At 44.3% G+C, this 14,875-nt stretch overlaps 1 protein-coding gene across 6 annotated transcripts in view; it reads left to right on the forward strand.

Annotated features, from left to right (window-relative positions):
- Positions 1-14,875, forward strand: part of Plekhg1 (pleckstrin homology and RhoGEF domain containing G1) — a 217,061-nt gene that overhangs the window by 114,272 nt on the left and 87,914 nt on the right. The window contains exon 1 of one of the 6 annotated variants that reach the window (XM_028858211.2): positions 3,237-3,403. The exons of 3 other annotated variants lie outside the window; for them this stretch is intronic. The gene's annotated coding sequence lies outside the window, so the exon portion shown is untranslated. Of the gene's footprint in view, positions 1-3,236; positions 3,404-8,176; positions 8,268-14,875 lie in introns of those variants that run through there. 2 more of the 6 variants (XM_028858213.2, XM_028858212.2) reach the window with 2 other exon arrangements.

Genomic DNA, 14,875 nt, shown 5'->3' on the forward strand with positions numbered 1-14,875 from the left:
TTGTGTGAGAGACCCTGACTCAAAAAAAAAAAAAAAAATGAGGTGGATATGAATAGAGGGAGACTCTCAAAACTGACCTCTGACCTCAACGTGCCCTCACACACACAAAAGGGCCTGTGAGATGGCTTCACAGGTAAAGCTACTTGCTGCCCAGCCTCACAGGATGAGTTCAATCCCTGGGACCAACAAGGTAGAAAGAATTAAGTCCCGCAAGTTTTTATCTGATCTCCACATAGACTCCACGGCATAGGTGTCCCCACCCACATGATCTATCAATATAAAGAAGGAGGAGGAGATGAAGGAGAAGGAAGAGGAGGAGGAGGAAGAGGAGGAGGAGGAAAAGGAGACCACAAACTTAGAGTTGTCTCCAAGTGGACAGGTAGCCTGAGCAGGGATAGAATGCCTAGTAAATAGCAGGATCCAAGCAGTAGACTAGACACCCATGGCGAGACCTAAGTGGCCATCCAAACACCAGATGAGGAGTTATATTAGAATACCCCAACAGTACTTTCCCCTACTGATAGGACATAATCAAAGGATTTAATCTGTCTATCTGCTTGTCTGTCTGTCTGTGTTCTGCTAGAAAATAAGCTCCTGGAGGGCAAGATTCTTTCTGCTTTATTCTACTCTGTGCCTTTAGTAGCTGAGATAAAACCCAGCCCATGGTAGCAGCTCGATAAGTATTGGGTGAGTAGCTACATGATTAGGTAGTAAACATGAAATATATTCATGGTATTAAGCATTTTTACTTCATTAACTCACTCTGAAACACTACCATTTGGGGTAGACCTCAGAGTAAAAACCAAGGGATGAAATTCAGAATAAGCCCGTGAAGACAGACTGCAATCAACCTTTCAGTGATTGCAGTCAATGATCAGTGCATGTCAGCCCAGGAACCACAAGCCACTGGACTCACCCACCTGGTTCACAGGAAGGGTTTAATGAGGGCTTCCTTCTTAGAGAAGTGGGTGTGGCTAAGGTGACCTGGCCAGAGATGCTCCAGCCCAGAAAGACAACCACAACAGGGACCCTTGTCTCTGATCGAGACAACCCAGTGAGACCCTAGAGGAACCAAGGAACAGCATCAGGTAAAGAGAGCCCTGAAGAGGATCAGGATGATGGCGGAACTGCTCAGAAGTGGTCACGGTTGAACATCAAACTCCAGACACATAACCGAATGGAAGGAATGAATGCCCCCACTTCCCTCCCTTCTTGCATCATCCTGGCGGTGCTTCCAATTAACTAAACCTGCCTGGACACCCCAAAGGAAGGGAGCAAAGTGTTCACCCCTAGGCACGAAATAGAGTCCTGGGAAACTGGGGGTGGGATGGAAGTGTGTTCAACACATAAAGATTGCCCTCATGCGAGTTTATTTTGTCCCCCTTGTATTATAATTATGCCAATAAACATATTCATTAACAAAAATGTGAAGACAAGATCCAGTGGGAAACCGAAGAGCTGCCTTTTAACACCACCTCACCAAAGACTATTTATACGTGGCCCCCTCCCCCTTCTTTTTCCTCTTCTTTCTTATATTTGCAAAGGGATTTGATGTGTTTTTTCTTCAAGATGAACCACAATAAATTTGGCTACACTTGTTTGGGGACCTAATTAAGGCCGACCTGTCTTGGAACAGAGCTCTCTCTCCGTTCCTTTGTTCTGTTACCATAAACAAGTTACTTCATGTGCCCCTGTGGGAACCGGGATTAGGCAAGCACCGGGGCTCCCAGAAACTTTCAGCAAGTTTGACTCCCTCCGCTTGGATCCCAAGTCATTAAATAGAAAGATGAAAGATGAACTGGCTGGGAAGATCGCAATGGGAAGTCTGGGGGCAGGCAGCCTCACAGAGCTGGCTTTTACCATCTAGAATACATCTCTCCCTCTTTTAATATCACTTGAAGGACATTTGAGCACACGGGGGAGAGCGGAGCTAGAAAAACAGAGCAAATGTCTACGGTCACAATCGTTTCGATCTGCAGCGCCCCTCACAGCCGGCTGTCCAGCACTCACCACACTTGTCGTTATGAATTTGAGGCTTGTCCCATCCTGCTTGACAAAAGCTCCAAGAAGGGGAAATTGGTGCCCAGGGTCAGCCTCCAGTGTGGAGCCCGGGACGTAGTGGCCACCGCTAAGTGAAAGCAAATGAAGGGGAAGGCTGTTAAAGCCAAGAGGAAGAGGGGTCGTCAGGCTGTCGCTGTGTATATTGCTCTGCCTTCTGGATGGTAAAGATCAGTTCGCCATGGCAACACATGGGCAATTCAGATCATTGTCATCACATGCTTGGATCTGTGGTCTGTGTTGCTACCTTTAGTTTTAAAACAACATCCCACAAAGAATGGAGTCATCTCCACTCCCTCAGGAGTAAGTGCTGCTTTCCTTGAGTAGATGTCGCCTCTGGCCTGGTACGTACTCTGCCTGAGTGGGATGGTTCCCAGGGTTAAGATCAAATGAATATGTGCTCCAACCATCCTCTCCAGTCCTAGAGATTATACCTGGTCCTCTGAGATGAATTCATTTGCTCACAGGCTGTGCATCATAGAGTTCGTCACCCTGTGTTGATTTTGGTTTGTGGGCACAGGAAGAAGATTAGGAAGGAACACACACACACACACACACAGTGATTTCTGGAGGTGATGTGAGTGGAGGTGAAGGGTCTGAATGGGTTTGCTCCAAGCAGTTTGTCTGTGTCGCCCTGCAAACTTAGACCCTCACCTCTGCTGTTTTGATAACTGCCTCTGAAGCCACCATTACTGGGGCTAGGCTAGGCAACAGTTGGAAACAGCTGGTCACAACTCTTCCTCTCACCCTAGTGCTCTCAAGGAACTGTGCTAACAAGAAAAGGGGGGAGCTAGCAAACAGAGGTGGTTGTTTCTTCTGCTGGGGTGTGAAAATAATGGTTCCTCTGAAACTGTAAGAATTCTCCTTTATTAGAATTTTGGAAATACAACTGTGAGGTTTCAGCTGGCACCCAAGTCCCTCCTCAAGTTCAAGTACATTGTGGCAGTGTTTCCAAAAGTATAGATTGTGTGGAATGCCTCTAACTATGAATGGATTTGATAGGTGTTATCTTTGGGGAGGGGGGGGATTGTGTCTAAAAGCCAACTACATTCTCCAGGGATAATTCTTCCATTGTGCTTTGTACAGAGAGTCCTCCTGGGTGTCCTGAAAGATGGGACTGATAGATGGTTGAAAGCAAGAAGCTATTTGTAACATATTTGCTTGCTTGCTATCTAAAAACTGCTCAGTTCAAAAATAACTGAAACTCAATTTTATTGCTCTAGAAAATAAAGGCCAATGTCCTAACAAAAGGAGAGTGCAGCATAGAGCTAAGGCTTGTCCTAAGCACCGAGACATGAGCAGGCAGAGGACAGCCTGCAACAGAGCACAATTTGAGAATCCGGAGGTGAGTTGGCCCACCCCATTCCCTGCGTAGCTGACTATTGTAGGAATATAGAGAGAAGCTAAGTCCTAAATCAATTGGGAGGGTGGGCCGTGAAAACCAGTGTTTTAGGGGGGAAAATGTGGCTGCTATGTATTTGTTTGCTTAGATTCTCCTTTTTGTTTTATTTTGGTTTTTGTTTTTCAAGACAGAGTTCTGTGCAGCCTTGGCCATCCTGGATCTCACTCTGTAGACTAGGCTGGTCTCGAACTTCTGTTGAGAGTAAATACTTTCTAAACTGGTGGAAACAAAGTCAGATGCCATTGAAATCATTTCACTTTACAAATAGCCCTTTGGAAAGGAAGTTGCCAGGTCAGCCCCTTTGACCAAGTGTGTTGTCAAAACCCACGGAACCACTGTAAGGCAGATTTGTAGCTGGTGATGTTTCTGGGCTTCGAATGTGGACAGAGTGTGTGTGGATTTTTAATAGGTATCTACAGTGCTGAGGGTATTAATTCATTACTACTCACTTTCAGGAGAAAGTTGGTGTATACTTCAAAGGGACTCTTCGAAGATGTGGGCTGTTTGGGATATACCATTGACTTTGGTGTTTCTCTCTCTCTCTCTTCCTGTGATGTAATCAAAATGTAATAATATCTACTTTGCCTCCATGCCAAAGAAAAAGTTCTAACAGACTAAACATAAGCTGGGAATGTTTTGTGAAATCTTGTGCATCGGGCAAAGTTAGCTTGTTGGTTGTCTTAGAAAACGGGAGCTAATGGCGGAATCTAAACCTGAAATGTCTAGCACCTTTATATCTGAAACTACAATGCAACTTTCTAAATTTGTCTGATCCAGTATGATTTGAGGCCACACTCTTTCCTGAGTCCCCCAACACATGCCTTTTCCTTTCCTGCCCTCTCTGGGGGCATCCGTTGTCCAGCTTCTTGGTGCTGTTGACTTGGCTTCAGAGCTGGCAAAGTGTCTCAGTGTGGCCAGCCTTGGTGCTCCTACAGCTGTGTTACCCACATTCTTCCCCTCCTTATCCCAACACAGCTAGACAAAACCACTGCAGTCTCCTTCCTAATATCCCAGGATAGTTCTTAGAAGAATGGGCAAGGTAATTCTTGGCATGGGGAAGGGGGAGGAGGTGATGACCCAGTGGTCCTCCCAGGGGGTGTTACAGCTTTCACTCATGACTTTTACCTATACCAAGAAAGACAATGTATTTCTTTTTTTTTTTAATGTGTGTGTTCCTATATGAGTTCATATGCATGTGGATGTTAGAGAACCACTCTGAGTGTCATGTCCCAGGCTCCTTTCACCTTTTGCTTGGCCTAAAACTTCACAAGGCGAGGGTAGCGGGCCAGTGAGGTGCAGGAATCCACCTGCTTCCTCCTCCCCCACCTCGTCATCATCACTGAGATCACGCCTGTGTCATCCCCTCTGACTTTCCCCATGGGTTCTGGGGACTGATCTCGGTCCTCCTGCTTGCAAAGCAAACACTGATAGATAGAGCCATCTCCCTGGCCCAAGAGTGAGTCTCTGACACAGGTTATGCACCCCTGACCTGAAAATCTGACAGTGAGATCGGAAAACCACAAGAGCTGAAAACCTTTGGAGGGCTGACGTGAAGTCACAAACGGAACATTCCAGATCACAAAACTTCATCTCACGCCCAAGAGTAAGGCGAATGTTGTCTAAAATGAATTTCAGTCTATGTACACAGGTGTATATGCTACGTAAATGAATGTGCATGCTTGGACTTGTGTCCCATGCCCAAGAGAGATAGATTATGTGTATACAAATATTTCAAAATCCAAAGAATTCTGAAACTCTACGGATCCTAAGCATTTAGGCAAGAAATGGTCAGCCTGTGGTGGGATTCTAGGCTGTAGCAGGCTCCAAGGAGGGTTCTCACCCTGCTGACTTTCAGACCACCTGTTGGCCTGAGTTTTTCCTTTCTTGCTAGCTTGCTTTCCAGTTGCTATAGATACGTCCAGGTGTGTGATGATCTTCTGAGCCTGGGTTCCCCATTCCAGATGACAAAGTGGGAAAAGTCTCCTTCTCCTGGTTGTATAACCATTGCTGGTAGAGAATTTAAAGAGTTGCTTTGCAACAACATATCTTTATCCACTAGGGAGGACACATGTGTATTTACATGTGACTAATCTCGCTGGGTTCGGAGAGAAAGTGGGCTGAGCAAAAACTGGTGGCAATATCCACAAGTGACTTGGGCAGCAAGAACTGACAAGGACATCAGCCCTGGTGCCTTCAGTGTCTCGGAGGCCTCCTCCTGCTATATGCACAGCGGGTGGAAAGATAGCAGTTTCCTTCCAAGAGCTGTTACTGGTCCGGTTAACTGGTGTGGGACTGTGAGCTGGGAAGGGCTGGAATGCAAAGGCTCTGTAGAGTTTGAGTGGAGTACATTCGGGCTGTCAGAAAACAGGATGGGGGAGGGAGGGGGGGCGTGTTAAACACCCCTGGCTCTTAAGATGTGATTTTTTTCCCTCCCCCTTGTTTTCCCCTCTCTGTTATTTGTCCTTTGGCACTATATGCTATGCATTTGGTAATTCATTTTGCAAAAATTGTGGTACTGGGATAAATACAAAGACACAAAGTGCGTGTGCATGTGTGTGTGTGTGTGTGTGTGTGTGTGTGTGTGTGTGTGTGTGTATGTGTGTGTGTGTTTCCTGGTCTGAGGGAAAAAAACCTTCTAGTTTAAGAACTCAGATTCAAAATACTTTAAGCTTTTGTTATTTGTAGTTGCACGATGTAGTTGGTTTGGGCTGTTTGGGAGTTACTTATATGAGAGGTCTTTGTTCAAGTTGCTGATCTTCAGGAAACGGAAATCTTCTATAACCTAGCTCATGACGGTCCCATAGGAGCAGCCTGGCCTGTTCTGACACTTCAGATCTGTGCTTCAGGGTCATCTCTTATCCAGTGGGTAAAAGTAGCAAACTGCCTATCGGCCACACACAAAACAGCTGGGCTGTAGTGTTTCCTTGTGACACAGATAGCATCTCTCAGAAAGATTAAAAAAAAAAAAAAAAAAAAAAAAAACAGCAGCATGTTTGGGGAGAGGAGGACCCAAGGGCAGAAACATTTTATAGGAAGACAAAAGTAGTTAATTTGATATCCAAGGATATGCACAGAATATATACGAGCCAATAAGTACCCCTCTATATCTGAGTCCATCTAGGAGTTTAATATCTACAGTATCGGAAGGTTGCCTGCCTACCTCCGTCAGCTGGGATAGTTCAGGGTTGGAAGAGAAGAGAGGAAATGATTGCCTATGAGACTGCAATGCCTGCTCTGAGTATAATAAGTAACTGTTTGACAGTAGGACCTGTGCTGGGTGGAGGCGGCCAAGGAGACTTAGATGGGAACTTGGAAGATGGAGGGAATTCGCCTAAGTGGAAAGGAGGGTGCATCTGGGCCCTGGTGTGGGGTGCTGATGAGAACAGAGAGGTCACTGTGGTGGTCAGAAGGAAAAGGAAGGCTGTTCCCACAGCCCAGGGGGTGGGGGTGGGGTTCCCCCCAAAAGGTCAACTAGAACCCTGGATCAGTGCTCTCCGTCAATCTGGTGGGTGTGAGCCAGCAATCACGGCAACCCAGTGTCTTTCACCCTTGCATTGCTATCTGAGCGGAGAAGCCGGCGTACGCTCAGACTCCTTCAAAGCTAATAGGCATTAAAACAAATTATCCTATTATGCTGTTAGCTTCAAATCACCTAATAGGCATGATAGAAATTGCTGCATTAAAGATTATATGCCAATACTGTTTTTCATAACTACAGTTGAAGGCGTTCAGTGGAATGTGCATTGAAAAGTGTCTGATTCTTATAGACACTGAATTTAAGGCATCTACAGGGGAGCAGAATCCAGTCTTGGATATAAATATATAAATATAAACCTTAATTGAAACTTTATCTCAAGATAAATAGAGTATTTCATTTTATCGTGTGTGTATATATGTATATGTGTGTGCTTGTTTGTGAGATGTGGCATTTTTTAAGATAAGTAGCCTGAGGGAAATTTTTAATCCCAATTAATTTGAAGTCTAATTTACTGACATGTAGGAATTAAATCATTCTGCATTTATTACTTAGTATTTATAAATATAAGACCACAGGATTTAACTGTTTTCCAAAGAAATGCCTGCACATTTTGCTTTTAGACATTTGTCTGCAGACAAAGTTTTCTAACTCTTGTTTAAAGTCCCACACAAATATATTCCTGTATAACTCCGCTGGCTGAAAAGAACAGTGTCGAACAAGCAGTCTAAGGGTGCCCAGGGCACCCTCCACTGGGTGTTAGTCAGCCCTGGACAGCCCTTTAAAAGTTCTGTTAAAGTTGTGCGATTCACTTTCACACACAAGCTTGTAAATCAGGAAGTGAACTTGAAAATATCTGACCTCCAAAGATCTAGCTCATTTTAATGTGGAGCTTGTGGAGCACCATGTGGCCTGAGCCAGAAGGTAAAAGCCAAGGAGCTTTCAGACCGACCGTGGGTTGCATTTGATGTGCATAAAAGAATGGAAACGGCGGGGTGTCGTTCAGTGAAGTGTGCGTTTTCGACTTACCCACAGTGGTGCCTATTGTCCTGTTTCTCAATTGAATGATGTCATGTTTCATTTAAGGCCCTCGGTGATGCTGAAGTCTGTGGTCTGTGCGCGAGGGGGGAAAGGCAGCCAGAAAGTTGCAAATCAGGTTTTTGTGAAGCCTTTGTGTGTTGGGTTTGAGAGATAAAAGCTGACTCATGCAATAGTTCAGTGGAAGACACTGCACAGACTAGTATAGGCTCCTTGTTTTACCTGACTGCGTGTTCGGTGCGGCTACTGCACCAGCTGAAGACAGACGGCATGCCCAGCCTCGGTGGAGAACAGGTAGGTGCTGGTGGAAGTGTTCCCAGGGAACTGATGCCAGGACCCACTCACTCCTTCCCTCTCGGAGCCGCCGCTGAAGCGGCAGCAGTCACAGAAATGGGAGAAACCCTCCCAGGGAGCTTTCTTTACAGTACTGTACCAGGACAGAAGCTCGGCTGTGCGCAGCACACTTGTCCTGTCGCAAACGCCGTGCCCTGAAGTTATCTGACAATGGAATTCATCCAGATTACCGCCACCCCACCCCCTGCATCTGCACTGGTTTTTTGTCTTGTTTGGGTTTCGTGTGACTTTGATCTTTCCTTAAAAGTTAGTTTGAAAGAACTAGAGCGCTCGTGTTCTTGGCTCCGAGGAGAAATTTCCAAGTGTTCATTGAATGCGCCACACTTGAATTTCTTTTCTTATTACGGTTCTGGCGGGCCGAGCTGGCGGGGGAGGGGGGGACACGGGGAAACGACAAAATGAATGTTTGCAGACTTCACAGTTCACAGCTGCAGCGATGCAACCTAGTCTGAGTCTCGAGGCAACCAAAGCGGACTAGGAAAATGGAGTTTGCGTTTGAGTGGTTTTTTGGTAGGAAGTATTTTTGTTAAGAAATGACTGGGATGGAGAGGGAGCTTGGCTCTGTATTTGATGTTATTATCTACTGAAATCCAACTTTTTATTGTCTTCCTGGTTATCTCAACTTTGTGATGTTGACATTTTTAAGGGTGTGTAGACTTTAATTTATCACACATTGTATATGAAAATCAAATTGTTTTCATTTGAAATGTTTAAATATTTGATATAGATGGGGGGGGTTGTGGTTGTAATTTCCTTAAGTAATTTGGCCAGATTTTGAAAGCTACACAGTTGTTGAAGAAGAGAGATCTTTTTAGATAAACAGAGGACTTTAGATAAGCAGAGAATCCATTTCTACTTGGGGGAAATCATGCTAATATTTTACAATATATCCTCTTTGCAGCAGTAAGTTAGTATCTAAAATTCAAAATTGAGATCACGTTGTTCACATTTATTAAGCCGTTCATCTTTCCCTAGCCATGTATTTTGAATGTACAGTTTCCCCTACCTTTAAGGACCCAGGAGAGCTTGACATTTAATCGTTGTACATTGTGCCTTCCAGAGAGGATTTATTTATTCTGACCTCTATTGCTAGGCATTTCAATTTCCCTTCCTCCTTTTTTCATAAAGAAAGTGTTTAATGTGCTTTGGGAAGGGATTTATTTCCTCCGAGTGCTGTTGCTAGTCCCTTGGAATTCTCTCCTTTTTCCTCCCTTTTTCTTTAAGAAAACGCTCCCTTGCTTTGTGCCTCCTTCCCAACTGTGTGGAGATGTTTGGGGACAGCAGTGTGTTCCAGTGACTGTGGTTCACCGACTGCTTGAGTCCAGCAGTTTCGTGCAAACAGGAAAATGCACTTCCAAGCGAATCTGCAGCTGGTTATTTTTCAACCGCAATTAAAAATAGAGATTGGTGGTTTGTTTTGTTTGCCTATGGCAAAGTCAGTGATAAACTTTACTGGCTACAACCTGGCATTCGTGCCATATAGGACTTGGTTAGCCACGACTTGTTGCCTATGCCTGACTGCTGTTAGAATGGGCAGTGTGGGTGTTAGCTCGTGACCTGCTGGTTCCTTCAGTGTTGGAGGCACATGCAGGAGGTTATACAGGGCCTGGGGAAGCCCTCTGGGCCAGCTACTTTACTTTCAGGGGATGAAACCAGTGGTCATGGTCAACTAAAATGACATTGAACCAGAGCAAACACACACATGCTCAGACTGGAAGAAAATACCATGATTTAATTGCTGCTCTATCCTTTGATCTCTGTATGTACATATAGTGGGGGATAGATGCACACACACATTCATACATGCACACATAAATACAGCACACACCTCATACACCACACACACACACACACACACACACACACACACACACAATGTAGGTCTGTTGGGTACAGATACCAAGTGCTCTACTTAGCTAGGCTGTGTTCTTTATTTTCTCATCTCTAAGCTTCTTTCTACCCTAATCATTCCATCAATCCCTGCTGAATACAATGAATAACAGACTAGAGATCAGGAAACTAAAGTCTCCGTTTCGTGGTTCAACTATGAACACTGTGTACCTCTCTGAGGTTGGTTTAGTTTTTATATTTTTTATAACATCTTTTAAACTTGATGAAACACATGAACTTAGAGGATCTTGACGGGAGAGGCTAAGGGCCAATTTGATGAAGATTTGTATTATAGAAAGTGGATCTGCTTGGGTAATCTTGCTGCCAGCCAGATCACCCCCCAACCTCACTAGTTAGAAACAGAGATAGATAATCATGTATAAGCCATCAGGATTCCTCTGAGCTGAGAATTCGGGACACACTCTGCCAAGTGTCTCTGACTTGGCTTCTGTGGGATTGTTATGTCATCTGGCATGGCAGGCACGCATGGGCTGAAGGCTTCTCACTCCAGCGCCTGGGGCTGGAACAGCAGAGGCTGCTGCCCCCAGCACGGCAGCTCCAGGAAGTAAGGCTTGTTCCATGTCAACAAGCATTTTTCTGGTTGTTCTAAAATTGTTATGGTTTAGTGTTTTACATCTAGGTTTTGTTTTATTTACTTTGGATTTTGTGTGTGTGTGTGTGTGTGTGTGTGTGTGTGTGTGTGTAGTATATAAGAAGAGTCTGTTTTCATTTTTCTACATGTAGATAAAAGAAAGTAACATGTATATGCATGTGTATATGTATACACACACACACAATTGAATGTTACTCAGCCATGAGAAAGGAAGTCCTACCACTTGTGACCATATGGATAAGTCTGGAAGGTTTGTGCCAAGGGAAATAAATGAGACACAAAAGGGCACACACTACAAGGTATCGTTCCCATGAGAAATCCAAAATAATCAAACTCACGGAAGAGACGAGCAAGGATGGTTGGTTACCTGGGGCTGCTGAGGAGAGACAAATGCCGCCTGAACTATTCAGAGGTCTAGCTTCTCAGTTGTCCAAGATGGATGAGAACATCACAGGCCTATAGTTAATAATACTATGTTGCATGCTTCAAATTTGTCAAAAGAGTAGATTTATTTCTAAGGAAAGGGGGGTTTATTTGGGTTACAGTGCCAGGTTATAGGCCATCATTATGGGAGAGTTGGGGTGGCACGAACTTGATGTTTAATAAAGTAGAATAATTAAGAAGGCATGAAGATATTTTGGTAATGGTTCTTTCAAGGAACTGGGTGGAGTGCTGGATGTCAAGAATAGCAGTGAACAGAAGTTGGTGTCCTGATCCCTCCTCTACCACTGTGGTAGGAAGGGTCTCAGCCTTGCCTTATAAGCAGTCTCCTTGGGAACTGTAGGCTGGGGAATCCTCGAGTCCCCACCTTGTACGTGTAAACCAGGTGACATGAAATCAGGGAAGTTGTGTATTACAGTTGGCTCAAGACAAGTTAGAGCCAGCAAGCAGTACTCTTGATTCCGACCGTGGCCTTCCCAAAGGAAGAGATTAAAATAACAGAAGTTTAAAGAGCAAAAAAAGAGAAGCCAAGGAATGAGATTGCTTCCCCTACAAAGACTCTCGGAAGTAAAATGTGTGGAAGCCTGTCTTTTCGTGGAGAATACTGCACAAAAGATAGGCTCTGGCTAGCCAGTACTTCTAGTTGTCAGAATCAGCAAACCTCCAAGACCCTTGCAACTGCTTCTACCCCAACTACCTCCAGGCTCGTCAAAACTGAGTCTGGCCATGACCCCCCATGTGGGTGGAACTGGCTAGTCTCTCAGTAGTAATGGTCAAAAGATCTAAACATGAGGTTCCGTGAGCCAATGTTTGGGAAGAAGTTCTCCAAAACTGTCTAACATTGGTCCTTCACTTGGGATTTAGGAAGAGAATGATGCTGTAGGAAGGGAAGCAGAGTGGTATACAAATGTTAATCTTTCACTCAAAGCAGAATAAAAAGGCTCTGGCAGACTTTGCTGTCCGGTTCAGTTTGCCATGGAGAATCAGTCACCCGACTCTCATTCCACTTTCATATAACAGTTCTCCCTCCCTCTCTTTTCCTTACTCCTAAAAATATTTTACATGATGTTTCACACATCATCCCATTCACTATTATTTAAATAACAATGGATGAGCAAGTAAATTTAAATCTTTTCACCATTATAATTTTAAGTAATGTGTAGGTTTGTGTCTGCGGTGGGGGTATGTGTACATGTATGCAGGTGCCCACAGTGGCCAGAAGAGGGCATCAGATCCCCTGGAGCTGATACCCAATATGAGTGCTGGGAATTGAACTCAGGTCCTCTGCAAGAGCAGTATGTGCTCTTAACCAATGAGCCATCGTCTCTCCAGCTCCAAATTTATAGATTAATGTAATTATCTAATGATCTCAACATAAGCTTTATTTAATAAAAATATACACAAGCTGTACATAGAGTTTAAAATTTGCTAGTAGTGACATTTAAGAAGGTAAGACAAAACTGGTAAAATTTTAATAATTTATTAAAATGATCTCACTATTCTAAAATACCATTTCTACAGATAATCAACATGAAATTGTTAATGAGATATTTGATAATTTTGTCTCATCTTGTCATTGAAATCCAGCATGTATTCTACACATCCTGCCCACCTCAATTCTGGACCATCTCCAGTGCTCAGTGGTCCCACATAGCTATCGACTACAATGTTGAGCAGCACAGTATTATAAATATTAATCATGGGAGATTTTCATCAGAAAGGAGAGTCCAGACGGTAAAAATCTCCAATTATTTTAAGGGAGGGAAGAGCAAGACTAGACAGTTTTTATGAGGCATGTTGTCTTATGAGAAAACTGTAATTACCTTCTAAGCCATGAGTCAACATAAAAAATGTTACTCATTAACAAGGGTAGCCTCACATCACATGCTATCATATGGCCTGATTTTAAATGTCTTATTTCTGTCTTTGGTAGTTTGGGAAGATATTTAGCCCAATAAGCTTGGCTGAATACTACAGGCACCAGATATCTGCACTATTCTGTTTTTTAAGGGATCTAACTGGCACTTGCAGAATAGGCTGGTCCCAGGAGTATAGGAGCATCCTTAGACCAGTGCCCACTTGTGTTTCTGTTTAGGAGCTTCCCAGAACGGGGTTGTCTGTTAACTTCACTCACTGTCACATTCCATTTTTGCCTATCTTTGAAAATACCCTAAAGGTGTTCCCATCCATAGCCGCACAACTTAGACTCTTAAAGCCAAATTCTTCTTCCTTAATCTCTCAGTCTTAGAGTGAAAGTAAATAGAGAAAAGAAGTGCGAAGGAAGAAATGGGTCTCTCTGTAGTCATTCATCTTGTTAATATAGAGCCAAGTGGCCAATAATGATGGTAAAGACTATTTCCTAGACCAGAGATAAGACTAACGCTTGCCCTGGTTAGGAAGTGGGGATTGCCCTGGAAACTTGCCTGTCTCCCTCTGTGGGGGTCAATTGTTTGATCTAGACATTTCCAGGTGTCCTGGCCTTGGGCAATGAGCATATCCAACCTATGTTGATCCCAAATCAAAGCCTCGTTGGACCTTTGGGTTCTTAAAGGACCCTTCTTTCCCAAGAGAGTGGCCATTCCCTGTAGTGGGATCAAAATCAGGGTCACAATTATGGTGGATGCCACTGAAAGAAACCTGACTGCATCTTCCTCTCTTCCTCCCTCCCTCCTTCCCTCCCTCCCCCTTTCTCTGTATATGCGGGCACGTGCGCGCGCGCGCGCGCGCGCGCGCGCGCGCGCGCATGTGTGTCTGTCTGTCTGCACAGGCCAGGCTAGGGTGTCCTGCAAACTTGCAATAGATTCTTCTGCCTCTACCTTCCATCTCGAGAACTCTAAGAGCTTCAGGGATACAGACACACACTACTGTGTCAAACTTTGTGTGGATTCAGTGGCTCGAACTCAGACCCTCACACTCTCAGTGCTTATGTCCACTGAGCCATCTCCCCAGCCTATCACGTTCTAGATTTTCTTAACAGCAGTTCTGAGCTTTGGCAAGTGCATTCTGCAACAAGCAGGTCTGAATGCATGGCCACTTCTTGGATCTTCGCCACACTCAAGTCGGATCAAGCTTTTTAGGTCAAGTGCATTTTAACTGCAAACCAATCCATGTTTTATAGGCTATAAAGTTGTTATAGAGCAAGCAGAAAGCATATTCCAAAAGCTCTAAAAATCCGTAGCAAACTCATACCATGTGGTGGCAGTCTTACTGAGTGTGTTTGCTTCCTATGGGTTTCTTTTCTTGTTCCCCCGCCCCCCGTTCCTTTTTTTTTTTTTTCAAGACAGGGTTTCTCTGTGTAGCTTTGCGCCTTTCCTGAAACTCACTTGGTAGCCCAGGCTGGCCTCGAACTCACAGAGATACGCCTGGCTCTGCCTCCCGAGTGCTGGGATTAAAGGCGTGCGCCACCACCGCCCGGCCCTATGTGTTTCTTACCATTGCTTGTTGTCAACAAAAGTGAAGGCCTTCACGTTATATTCACCATTCCGTTTGTTTCATAGATTGGCACTAATATTTTCTGTGCCTATAGCCTAAGAAAAGGATGGGGATCTGAAGGACTTACAGTTTAAAAATGTTGATACCAGCTCTTGGATGTTTACTATAAAGT

This window comes from Peromyscus leucopus, chromosome 8a, assembly GCF_004664715.2.
Source record: "Peromyscus leucopus breed LL Stock chromosome 8a, UCI_PerLeu_2.1, whole genome shotgun sequence".
Taxonomy (NCBI): Eukaryota; Metazoa; Chordata; class Mammalia; order Rodentia; family Cricetidae; genus Peromyscus; species Peromyscus leucopus.